This window comes from Myxocyprinus asiaticus, chromosome 13, assembly GCF_019703515.2.
Source record: "Myxocyprinus asiaticus isolate MX2 ecotype Aquarium Trade chromosome 13, UBuf_Myxa_2, whole genome shotgun sequence".
Classification (NCBI taxonomy): Eukaryota; Metazoa; Chordata; class Actinopteri; order Cypriniformes; family Catostomidae; genus Myxocyprinus; species Myxocyprinus asiaticus.
In genome coordinates, this window is record NC_059356.1 from 43,417,195 (window position 1) to 43,431,597 (window position 14,403).

Below are 14,403 nucleotides of genomic sequence, written 5' to 3' on the forward strand. Positions count from 1 at the left end.
TTATTGTTTTTTTTTTTTTTTTTTTTTTAAACCAAGCAGGCAGGAAATACAGAAGAAAGACTGATAATGCACTTAAGTTACTACTGGATATAGCTGTTAAATTAAAGGTCATCTCCATCATAATAAGCACATGCTTTGTCATTAGCCGACCCCATATGTGGTTAAAACTAGTTACTTAATTACCAGTCTCACTCTTAACTTTTAAAGTTATTGTGCACCCAAAAATGAAAATTTTCTTAACATAAAAGTGGATGGTGACTTCAGCTGGCAAGCCCCAAAACGTCAAGCACCATAAATGTGGTTCCTGTACGAAAGAAGTCATGTTTTAATTCATAGTTTTATTTAAATTCTCAAAATTGTCAACTTGAGAACTTTTTCTAGATATTTCAACCGAAACAAACTGGTAAGACTCTGTCAGCACACATAATGCAGTATGGACTACTTTTATAGCACTTATTTTGCCCTTGTTGGAGCTTGTCAGAAGTAATCACCATTTCCTCCTCTAATATGGAAAAGAGTGTGTTTCGAACAACAACAGGAGTAGTAGACATAAACCATTTTTGTTTTTGGGTGAACTATCCTTTTAAGATATAACATTCAGTATTTTGTACAGGCACAGCCTTCCTTAGCATCTAGCTGATAAGCCAGGCTTTGCTAAGGCTGGACTAGTAGCTGGCGTTGTTTTATTCACTCCTCAAATAAGCAGCTGGTGAATTTAGCCTGAACGTTCCCTCCCTCCCGATCAAAATCCCTGAGCTTCTGGTTTCATTCCCATTCTTAGCAAGTCAGAAGCCAATCAGAGACAGCAAAAAGGGTGATTTCACATTAACTCCCTTACACAGAGACACAGGAAGTGGAGCCAATCCAGACCACAAACATTCAAGCCTTTTGCCCTCTAACAGCAGGTCGGCCCACGAGTTCCCCAGAAACCCTCCAGTAGATTTGACCTAGAGTAGAAAACATGAAATAAAGGAAAAGATGTGTTAAAAAAGGGCATTTAGAGTCTCTAAAAGTTCCTCTTAAAGGGAAAGTTCACCCAAAAATGACCATTCATCATTTACTCACTCTAAATGCCATCCCAGATGTGTATGACGTTCTTCTGCACAACACAAATGAAGATTTATTGAAGAATATTTCGGCTCTGTTGGTCCTCACAATGGGAGTAAATGGTGACCAGATCTTTGAAGGTCCAAAAGAGACATAAAGGCAGTATAAACATAATCCACAAGACTCCAGTAGTTAATTTCACATCTTCTGAAACAATATGATAGGTGTTGGTGAGAAAGACCAATATTTAAGTATTTGTTTTTACTATAAATCTAGACTTTCACTTCCACATTCTGGAGTGGAAGTGACTTTCACTTTAAGCCACCTACTGGTCGGGGCTGGTCAAAGGGGGAGTTTGATAGTAAAAAAAGGACTTTTTATACTGATCTGTTTCTCACCCACACCTATCATATTGCTTTAAAAGACATGGATTTAACCACTGGAGTCATATGGATTACTGTTATCCTGCAATCATGTGCTTTTTGGAGCTTCAAAATTCTGGCCACCATTCACTTGCATTGTATGGACCAACAGAGTTGAAATACTCTTCTAAAAATCTTTATTTGTGTTCTATAGAAGAAATTAAGTCATACACATCTGGGATGGCATGAGGGTGAGTTAATGATGTGACAACTATCCCTTTAAGTTTTCTTCTTTTAAGCAGTCTTTAAAGAAAGTCAAGCAAGCAACTTAAATGTTAACATGTATGCTGTTAAAGTATAGTGGCCATTCTTTCAAACAGTGTGTATTTTAACATTTATCCTGGTGCAGTGTCATGCCCCCCAGACTTCCACTGTAACGGCATTACTGTAAAAAAAAATATTTGTTTTCTCCAAATTATTTTCTGTGGTCATTAACATGTATTGAACCCAGAACATCTCTTAACAAGCACCTTTTTTTTTTTTTTTTTTTTTTTTTTTAACTTTCTGATGTTTTCCTTTACCAGTGACGTCCTGCTCACCTAATAGTTGCATCCTATGTCAGCAGGTGTGGAATCTACACGCCATAGCAAGCAGTAAGTCTCTCCTTCAGCTGTGGAGGAAACTGTTCTGAGAACTGCTGCCAGTTATCCTCCCCTACCTGATCCTTGAAGCCGTGCAGAATCTACACAGGAAATGGACAAACAGTTGAAATGTGGAGCCAGGTTTTCCCAGTGAATTCGTGTCAACTTAAACACATAACCCAACACTTTAGGCAAATAGGATGTTGCATTTGAAATTCAATATATGCTTGTTTTAGACACCATGCCAGCTTCTATAGCTATTTTCATGGTGAATTCAGGTTAAATATAGTAATAGGTAAAAACTGTTAAAAATGTTTAAAATCAATTAAGAAAAACTCGATTCTGGACTTTGTTAAAAAAAACCTTTTTTTATGGGTGTCAGTAAAATAAAATTTTCCTCAGGAGTAAAAATATCAGTCTAATAAAATGTTTGAAAAATGAAAATTGTACATTGCATGATCTGTTGAAAAAGCTGTACATCTGAGAAATGACACAAGGGGGAACTACCATTACTGATACATTTATAAAGTGGCCAAATATCATCCGATTACTATTTATAAATAATTGGCTACATAATATCAAAGATTACATGCACTGCAACAGTACTGCCAACTAGAGATAGACCCATATATTTTGGTATTACCGATTAATCGGAGCCGATAGTTGCTTTTTGAATCTCTTATCTGCAAAAATCTAGGAGTTTTTTTTATTATTCCTGTGTTACACTGTGGTGAAATTTTAAGTTGGTCATCATTGACAATATTCATCCATACTTTTAGTCTCACTTCAATGCCAACTAGAGGCAGACCGATATATCTGTTTAACCGATTAATCGGTGCCGATAGTTGCTTTTTGGAACTATTGGTTATCTGCAAAAATCTATGAAAACTTTTAAATTAGCCATCATTGACAATTCATCCATATTTTTAGTCTCACTTCAATGCCAACTTGAGGTAGACCGATATATCTGTTTTACCGATTAATCGGTGCTGATAGTTGCTTTTTGGAACTATCGGTTATTGGCAAAAATCTATGAGAATAGTTTTTTTATTATTCCTGTTACACTGGTGAAACTTTTAAATCGGTCATCACTGACAATATTCATCCATATTTTTAGTCTCACTTCAAAAGCATCATTTGATTAATGAAGTGTTCTAAATTGAAGCGAGGGCATGCAAATAAAAATGAGACTATATAGAAATGTGTTCCATCAGCACATACACTACATTGCATCTCCAACTTTACATCTTGTAAATAATAATTAACTTTATTCCTCATTAATAGGCTACATAATATCAAAGACAATCACTTGAACTGCAACAGTACTGCAAGCTAGAGGTAGGCCGATATATCAGTTTTACAGATTAATCGGTGCCAATAGTTGCTTTTTGGAACCATCTGTTATCAGCAAAAATCTGACAATAGTTTAATTTTTTTTATTATTATTATTCCTCTGCATTACACTGTGGTGAAACTTTTAAATCAGTCATCATTGACAATATTCATCAATATTTGTATTCTCACTTCAATGCATAATTAAAATGCAAATAAAAATGAGACTATAGAAATGTGCTCCGTCAGCACATCCAGTACATTGCGTCCCCAACTTAATATCTTGTAAATAATAATTAACTTTATTCCTCATTAAACCTCACCTGGTGAAATATACAGGCAATAAAAGCTTAATTTGGTAAATAGCTTACTTAACCAGAGAGCACTGTAACAGAGGAAAGCCTCCCTAACAGTCCCCAGTGTGTTTCGGGCTGTTTGTAGTATAAAGTTCCACGCTATGAACCAAATCTTACTATTTTTCTGCTTATTATTGGGGTTTGGGTTGCACAAACTGCATCTGGAACTTTATTAATTTTGGACTCTTGCAGTGTCTTTGTCTGTGCCCACCACAGTAACAAATTACTAAAAACATTCTAGAAATCATTTTTAAAAACTATCGGCCGATTAATCGGTTATCGGCCTTTTCCACCAACTTAGTTATCAGTATTGGAAAAATCCACTATCGGTCAACCTCAACTGCAAACAAATCCATGAAATCAAAGTTGATAATTGATAAAAGACTGCTTGTACCTTGTAAAACATGTCTCTTAAATCATCTTTAGGAGTAACCCAGGAGGCCACAGCATCACAGAAAAAGATAAAGTCCTGAATTGAGAACACACACACATAGATACACTAAAACCAAAATGCATAAAACATTTAGTCCAATGGTCTAAATGTATAAAGTATATGGAACACTGGCATTTTAGAATAATATCACGAATGGACATTGCATTATCAGCAGACAGTTCACATTATGAACCTAGGTTGAGTTAATAAAACTCTTCTTAAACAATCAAGAAATATAGAATCAGATTTCGTCCCTTTATAATCTCACCTGCACCACTCCTCCAGGATTTATCCCGATCATCATGCAAATGCCCCTGAAGGCAGAGTCCTTCTCTTCATTGTCTCGAATGTTTCTAAGTGACGTGCACCTATGTCGAAAACAGACCCGTTCAGTTCAGAGATGAGGAACATGCTGTAGTTTTTTCATTTTCATACCAAGAGAACCAGGTCACATATAAGAGGCATTCAACGGTTTAGTAAGTGTCTCACCAAGGACGAATAAATTGCGGCAACATTGGCGCAACTTCCTGTGGACACACATAGCCCAGGCGACCAATCGTAATGGCTGTCCGACAAGCACATAAAAGGGGATTAGTGTCTCTCTCAAATGAAGTTATGAGCTAAAAAGTAGCTGCATTTCAAACCACACAAATCAGAACTAAATATTTCACTGGCATTTCAGATTTTGAATGTCTGTTTTAGAGTTCATTATACATTTAGTGTGGATACAGGAGGAGTACTATATACAATCACTGCATTAACAGCATTTACCTGTGTTCTCCAGCAGGGTCTTGGGTGTATTAGGCCGGTTGATGATCTCTACAAGGTTATTGAGAACCAAGGCCACAAATGGCTGCATGTCCGTACCTGAAAATCACCAGACAAATCAATACAAATGACAGGAGGGAAATCCTTAGCATGCGGTCCACTCCTTCAACATTTATTTCTGCAGGTTGAAGAGTCAAAGTTTAAGACAACTTTGAAAGCAACCTACAAACTTCTTAACCACATGTATCCCAAAATGGTGTACACTTGGTTGTCTAATGCAATGACACCATACATTACATACATTAAATGTCCAAATACCTTTTGGGATCAGAGCTATAAATTGCCCAGAAATAATAGCAATTTATCAACCCAAACCATCTCTGTTTTTTCAATTTAATAACCAATACAATAAGGGTTTGATTAAATTGTGTATATACTGTATAAAAAGCATGTGGTTACTTCATTGAAAATACTGTACACAAGTGGGAATGTGTGTAAACACTCACCCATCTGTATAGCGATCTCTCCAATGGCCCATGTGGCATTGTTGCAAACGGATATAAACTCTGGGTTGAGATTGAGTCCAAGGACAGGCATGAATTCAGCTGGAGAGGGTAAACGGACACCAATGACAAACTGACCAGCACAACACACACACAAGCAACAGCTGGAATCAGAAACAGACTCTCCATGTGTTGGCTTTACTCAGTATGTGAGAGTCAGAAACCATGACTCACAGATGCAGGGCTTCACATGAGGGAAGCAGGCCTTAGTCAGGTCTCCCAGGAGTGCAAAGGAACTCTGTCTCACTTCTGGCATGGTGTCCTTTAATTAGAAAACAACAAAATAAGGCATTACATTTTGATCACACAGTGCACAATTCTAATTTGCTATTCAATCAAATCCAAACTTTAGGACAGGCTGTCCACACCATTCTTTTGCGAGATGATTGTTAGAGAAGGGCAATCCATTTCTGATTTACATCGATTGCTTTAGTAATTACAAGTATCTGTATGACAGTATTTCACGCCAGTAAATTATGATCTGATAGTTGAAAAGACAAAATAAAATAATGTGATTTCATCAATTTTAACTACATATGGATGTGGTTTATATAATTTTTGTAAGAATCATTTTTTTTTTTTGGGCCAGTGCTGGCTCTTTAGACAACAAAAAGCTAAATGAATCTGTCAGATGTGTCCAAAAATGGATTTAGGCCATGTTTGTTTTTAACACCATGTCAGCTATTATCGCTATTTTGATGGTAAAATGGAGTAATTTTTAAGTTGAGTACTCCCTCTCTCTCTCACACACACACACACACACACACACACACAAAACACACGAATAATCGATTCCTTGAAATTAAGAATGTATTCAACCTTCAACCTTTGAACCTGTTTTCCTGCACTATGCATAAAAAAAAAAAAAAAGACATCTAGATTCAGAAATGACAAAAACATGTTTGCACACACATAGAAACATTCATTACAAGTCTTCTGAAACAATCAAATTTAAATCACATTAAACATTGACAGAATTTTCATTTTGATTGAACTATTCCTAACAACATCATGCATCCAAAGTGCCAACCAATGCATTGATTTAGCTGAGAGAAGCAGTTTCACTGTTGCACACAGCAGGCACAAGCACAAAGGAAAATCAAACTGCAATAAACGAGTAGTGTTTTTACTAGTCGAATATATATACAGTTGTGCTCAAAGGTTTGCATACCATGGCAGAAATTGTGAAATTTTGGCATTGATTTTGAAAATATGACTGATCATGCAAAAATACTGTCTTTTAAGGATAGTGATCATATGAAGCCATTTATTATCACATAGTTGTTTGGCTCCTTTTTAAATCATCATAACAGAAATCACCCAAATGGCCCTGATCAAAAGTTTACATACCCTTGAATGTCTGACCTTGTTACAGACACACAAGGTCACACACACAGGTTTAAATGGCAATTAAAGATTAATTTCCCACACCTGTGGCTTTTTAAATTGCAATTAGTGTCTGTGTATAAATAGTCAATGAGTTTGTTAGCTCTCACGTGGATGCACTGAGCAGGCTAGATACTGAGCCATGGGAAGCAGAAAAGAACTGACAAAAGACCTGCATAACAAGGTAATGGAACTTTATAAAGATGGAAAAGGATATAAAAAGATATCCAAAGCCTTGAAAATGCCAGTCAGCACTGTTCAATCACTTAAGAAGTGGAAAATTCGGGGATCTCTTGATACCAAGCCAAGGTCAGGTAGACCAAGAAAGATCTCCGCCACAACTGCCAGAAGAACTGTTCGGGTTACAAAGAAAAACCCACAGGTAACCTCAGGAGAAATACAGGCTGCTCTGGAAAAAGACGGTGTGGTTGTTTCAAGGAGCACAATACGACGATACTTGAACAAAAATGAGCTGCATGGTCGAGTTGCCAGAAAGAAGCCTTTACTGCGCCAATGCCACAAAAAAGCCCGGTCACAATATGCCTGACAACACCTTGACACGCCTCACAGCTTCTGGCACACTGTCATTTGGAGTGACGAGACCAAAATATAGCTTCATGGTCACAACCATAAGCGCTATGTTTGGAGAGGGGTCAACAAGGCCTATAGTGAAAAGAACACCATCCCCACTGTGAAGCACGTTGGTGGCTCACTGATGTTTTGGGGGGGGGGGTGAGCTCTAAAGGCACGGGGAATCTTGTGAAAATTGATGGCAAGATGAATGCAGCATGTTATCAGAAAATACTGGCAGACAATTTGCATTCTTCTGCACAAAAGCTGTGCATGGGACGCTCTTGGACCTTCCAGGATGACAATGACCCTAAGCACAAGGCCAAGTTGACCCTCCAGTGGTTACAGCAGAAAAAGGTGAAGGTTCTGGAGTGGCCATCACAGTCTCCTGACCTTAATATCATCGAGCCACACTGGGGAGATCTCAAATGTGCGGTTCATGCAAGACGACCAAAGACTTTGCATGACCTGGAGGCATTTTGCCAAGACGAATGGGCAGCTATACCACCTGCAAGAATTTGGGGCCTCATAGACAACTATTACAAAAGACTGCACACTGTCATTGATGCTAAAGGGGGCAATACACAGTATTAAGAACCAAGGGTATGCAGACTTTTGAACAGGGGTCATTTCATTTTTTTCTTTGTTGCCATGTTTTGTTTTATGATTGTGCCATTCTGTTATAACCTACAGTTGAATATGAATCCCATAAGAAATAAATGTGTTTTGCCTGCTCACTCATGTTTTCTTAAAAAATGGTACATATATTACCAATTCTCCAAGGGTATGCAAACTTTTAAGCACAACTATATATATGCACACACCGATCAGCCACAACATTAAAACCACCTGCCTAATATTGTGTAGGTCCCCCTCGTGCTACCAAAACAGCACCAACCACATCTCAGAATAGCATTCTGAGACGCTTTTCTCCTCACCACAATTGTACAGAGTGGTTATCCGAGTTACCGTAGTCAGTTCAAACCAGTCTGGCCATTCTCTGTTGACCTCTCTCATCAACAAGGCATTTCCATCCGCAGAACTGCCCCTCACTGGATGTTTTTTGTTTTTGGCACCATTCTGAGTAAATTCTAGAAAATGTTGTGTGTGAAAATCCCAGGAGATCAGCAGTTACAGAAATACTCAAATCAGCCCATCTGGCTCCACGTGAAAAGCGCGACTACATCTCATTCTGCGTTTTGATGATAGTTAAGACTTGACGTGCTTTTGCGGTAAATAATTTGTGTCTTACAGTGGCTTCAAAGTACTTGATTTCTGTCACAAGTCTCATTTTGGCTTGTTTAGAACAACAAATAGCATTAGGAGGTCCTCTCCTCATCACTTGATCATTGACACAGAATCGCTGTTGTTTGTCTGTCCAAGGCAAATTTCTCTTTGGGGATAATAAAGTGTATTTCATTTCATTCATTCATTTCAATAGGTAAAAACTAAAAACTCATGTTTAAAATCAATTTTTATAAAACTCCACAAATGATTCTGCACTGATTTAGTAAAACTTTTCGATTTGGGCTGCATGAACAAAACCATTGACAACCACAAACACACACCTCACCTTCCCAACAAATCTCTTCATACCTGCATACACTGGAAGAGCAGGGTCATGATGTTGCTGCGGGCGACCAGTTGTTCTAAGTGACCCCCGAGACCCTCAGCCAGACCGCTGAGCAGATCAAGAGCCACAATCATGAAGTCTTTATCAGGGGACTCGTACTGGTCAGGCTGCTGGTTATACATCTACAGCAACAAGAAAGCTCAAATTAAGCTTAAAGAGTTATATGATGTTTTACCAATTTATTATACATTAACATATCTGACTGACCATGGCTTGGGCAAGGTTCTTCTGGACCAGAGTGACACAGCGTTGGTATACAGGTTCACAGTAGGGCAAGAAGCCGCTTTGCAGAGCTGTGGCCACTGAAGACAGACACTGCAAAAAGAAAGTGGTAAAAATTAAAAGATATCCTAAAATTAACGCATGTTTTAATGATTTGTTTCCACACAAAACAACAACAACATGCCAGTAATCCAAAATCCATAAGAGCCCAGGTTTTACCTCCAACAAGGGGAATAGATCTTTGTCTTCATCTTTCAAATCATTCCATTTCTGAATAAGTGGGGGCATGAGCTTTTGGATGTATTCCTGTACAGAAAGTAAGACATTTTATTAAAGCTGAAAACATTCAGTATTAGGAACTTTCAGGAAATTTCATTACGATTGTTCGATATTAACAATCAACTAATTGTTTATATGGACTAAAGCATATGATACCACATAGTATCTGCACACAGCATAGTATTAAACATTAATAATAATATTTGAAAAATTTGACTGCCATTTTCCCTTAATTTTAGTCTGCTGCATTTTAATGAATTTGTTTAGTTTTAACAAATGTATTATTAACCTCCTGAGACCTAAGCGTGACTGCTGTGTGCATTTCCCATATTCCTTTTTGATTTGTAACTAGCAGCACCTAATAAAAAAAGCAAAAAAATAATTATTATTATACATTATATATATATAATGTATGTATATGTATATATATATATATGTATATGTATATATATATATATATATATAATGTATGTATGTATGTATATATATATATATATATATATATATATATATATATATATATATATATATATATATATATATATATACATATATATATTATATATATATATATATATATATATATATATATATAAAATAATTTTCTAGAGCAAATAGTTTTCTTAAAAATTGTTGTCCATAAGTTGTGAAATTTTAAATACCAAGCAATAGAAAGTCAGACTTTTTTTTATTTTTTTTTATCTAATTGTTAATGTTTCCTGGAGTGCAGGTTTGGAAGCACTTTTATTGGGTGGATTAAGTTACTTTAACCAACCAGTAGCGGCAGTGCAAACTAATGGATTAATTTCAGATTATTTTTCTCTTGGTAGGGGAACCCTGCAAGGCTGTCCTCTCTCCCCTTTATTGTTCTGTCTTGCCCTGGAACCATTAGCAGCCACAATAAGAAAAAAGGATGATTTGGCATTGTAGCAGGAGGTGTGGTGCATAAACTTCTACTCTACCCAGATGATATATTATTTTTTTGTCTCTGACCCTAAAAGATCTATTCTTGGCCTCCATATAATTATTAATTCTTACTCCAAATTTTCAGGATATAGGGTGTATTTGTCTAAATCAGAAGCTCTTGCTCTGACAGCATATTGCCCTACTACAGCTTTCCAACCTGGTGCCTTTCAATGACCCAAGCAAGGCATTAGGTATTTAGGCATTTTTTTTCCAGCAAATTTGTGAGATTTATTTAGTTAGTTAATTTTGACCATTAATGAAAGTTCTCATGTGATGTGAATAGGTGGGCTTCAATACATTTGTCTATGACAGGGAAAATCAATGTTACAAAAATGAATTGTATCCCTAAATTCAATTATATACTACAGTCTCTCCCTTTGTTTTAAACAATTTGATAGAATATCTAAGTCTTTTATTTGGAATGGTAAAGGACCTCGGTTGCATTTCAGTAAGTAACAGACCAATTGACAAAGGAGGCTTAGGCCTCCCCAGATTTTGTTTTATTACTATGCTTTTAATCTTAGACAACTGACCCATTGTTCTCTTCCACCTGAGAGCCCCCCTCCCTGGTACTACATTGAACAAGCGGTCCTTGCCCCAATCTCACCATTGCAAAGTCTTTCTATTAAATTGCCTAGAGAAGCAAAAATGCATCCTATTATTTCACATTTACCTTCAGTATGGACAAAGGATTCTCACATGTTCAGTTCTGACACTTACCTAAATGTTTCCTCAAGTATATGGCTGAACCCCAAATTGTGCATTAACAAGTCCCGCTTTTGCTGGAAAGAATGGATTGCTACACTTGGTGACCTTTATAAAAACGGAGCTTTGAGATCATTTGAAAATATAACAGCAATTTGGGATATCTAGGTCTCAATATTTCAGGTACTTAGTTGCACCATATACTTTGTACTATTTTTAGTGTTAGTACACAGCCCCATAAAGCTGCAGACATCCTCTGTATGGTGCTCGCAGCCTTTGGAAAGGGGCCTGAAGCATCAGTGTATTATTCTTCATTGATTCAGAGTCCTGGTAATGGGGCCTTAACTGCTCTTAAGAGGTTATGGGAAAGAGATTTGAACTTGGAATTGGAGGATGGGGAGTGGGAAAGTTAATATTTTTTTAAATCCTATGTCTAGGGATGCAAGGGTACGCCTCATTCAGTTTAAGATTTTGCATCGTTTCTACTAGACTCCCTCTAGATTGTTTAGGTTTGGTCTAAAAGACACACCTACCTGCTGGCGATGTCAGTTGGCGGATGGAGACACAGCTCATGCTCTGTGGTTCTGCGCTAAGATTCAAGAGTCCAGAATTTTATTTGTGAGGTTTTAGATAGTCTGGGGCAGACATAAATTTGAGTATGTACATTGAGTGATGGGGCAGTCATTTAAGTAGGAGACAAATATACAAAAAGCTGGGCCCAAACTAGTGTAATGATTGGCAGACAGATAATTCTTAGAGGATGGAAGTCAATTGGCACTGCCTCATTTCAAGAATGGTTCACCAAATTGATTAGGGTGGCGGTATTTGTAAAGATATCATGTAAACAGCTTGGCAAAATAGACATGTATAGTAAGAAACGGGACAGGTATTTGGCCTTTCTGGAGGGCTCTCAGTGAGAATCATGTGGAGAGAAACAGAATTCTGGTGGTAATTGTAAATTCTATTCTTTGAGGAATTCTCTCTTTTCTCAGTTTGTTGATTTATGTATATTTTTTATGTTCTCAAATATTTTCTTTTGTTTGTTTGCTTATATGTGTGTATGGTGTAATTTAAGCTTTGACCACAGGGATATCTGTTGAGGGACAGGGTGGGGTTGGAGAGGGGTATGGGGATATAAAGTTGGAAGTTAAGTTGATTCTGTGTGTACATGTTCTGTTTATTCCATACTTCACATAAGAATCAATAAAAATGTTAATAGCAAAATGTTTCCTGGAGTGTTGGTTATTCATGTTTTTGAGACATTACAGTTGATTTTCTGTAAAGCTACTTTGCAACAATGTGTATTAAGAAAAGCAAAAACAAAAAAAACTGCAAATAATTATTTGACATTGTTACAATGTTTTTGCCAAACATGTTGAGTGGTCCAAATATCATCCGCAGCCTGATACTGAATTTTTGGGTGGACTTTAGGAGTGAATTCAATTCGCTGCATAGGAAAGCTATAGGATGGTCTCTTGCTCCCTATTTATTAAATGACTTAACCTACAATGTGCTGTCTGTCTGCACTGGTCTCAGAACAGTCCAAATACACCTTATTTTCATCCTAACTCCATATAAAGCCTATGAAAGCAACCCTTTTCAGCTTTTGGATGAACCCCTTGATTCTCAATGTGATAATGCTCAGTAAATGCGGGATTTCTAAGTAAAAATAGTGCTAAAGTACAGATTAGTGTACATTGTGTTTAACAGTGTGCCGTTTCTGACTGTAATCTATAATCTTTTGACTCAAACAGGTTTCAATGTAAAATCTTAATTAGTTGAAGTCAGAAGTTTACATACACCTTAGCCAAATACATTTAAACTCAGTTTTTCACAATTCCTGACATTTAATTTTATAAAACATTCCCTCTCTTAGGTCAGTTAGGATCACTACTTTATTTTAAGAATGTGAAATGTCAGAATAATAGTAGAGAGAATTATTTATTTCAGCTTTTATTTCTTTCATCACATTCCCAGTGGGTCAGAAGTTTACATACACTTTGTTAGTATTTGGTAGCATTGCCTTTAAATTGCTTAACTTGGGTCAAATGTTTTGGGTAACCTGACACAAGCTTCTCACAATAAGTTGCTGGAATTTTGGCCCGTTCCTCCAGACAGAACTGGTGTAACCGAGTCAGGTTTGTAGGTCTCCTTGCTCGAAAATGCTTTTTCAGTTCTGCCCACAAATTTTCTATAGGATTGAGGTCAGGGCTTTGTGATGGCCACTCCAATACCTTGACTTTGTTGTCCTTAAGCCATTTTGCCACAACTTTGGAGGTATGCTTGGGGTCATTGTCCATTTGGAAGACTCATTTTCAACTGAGCTTTAACTTCCTGGCTGATGTCTTGAGATGTTGCTTGAATATATCCACATAATTTTCCTTCCTCATGATGCCATCTATTTTGTGAAGTGCACCAGTCCCTCCTGCAGCAAAGCACCCCCACAACATCATGCTGCCACGCTTCACAGTTGGGATGGTGTTTTTGGCTTGCAAGCCTCACCCTTTTTCCTCCAAACATAACAATGGTCATTATGGCCAAACAGTTCAATTTTTGTTTCATTAGACCAGAGGACATTTCTCCAAAAAGTAAGATCTTTGTCCCCATGTGCACTTGCAAACTGTAGTCTGGCCTTTTTATGGTGGTTCTGGAGCAGTGGCTTCTTCCTTGCTGAACAGCCTTTCAGGTTATATTGATATAGGACTCGTTTTACTGTGGATATAGATACTTGTCTACCTGTTTCCTCCAGCATCTTCACAAGGTCCTTTGCTGTTGTTCTGGGATTGATTTGCACTTTTCGCAAAAAACTACGTTCATCTCTACGAAACAGAATGAGTCTCCTTCCTGAGTGGTATGATGGCTGCATGGTCCCATGGAGTTTATATTTGCGTACTATTGTTTGTACAGATGAACATTGTACCTTCAGGCATTTGGAAATTGCTCCCAAGGATGAACCAGATTTGTGGAAGTCCACAATTATTTTTCCGAGGTCTTGGCTGATTTCATTTGATTTTCCCAAGATGTCAAGCAAAGAGGCACTGAGTTTGAAGGTAGGCCTTAAAATACATCCATAGTACACCTCCTATCAGAAGCTAATTGGCTAATTGCCTAAATGCTTGACATAATTTTCTGGAATTTTC

At 37.2% G+C, this 14,403-nt stretch overlaps 1 pseudogene; it reads right to left on the reverse strand.

Moving 5' to 3' along the window:
• Positions 1-14,403, reverse strand: part of LOC127450014 (transportin-2-like) — a 32,159-nt pseudogene continuing 17,756 nt past the window's right edge.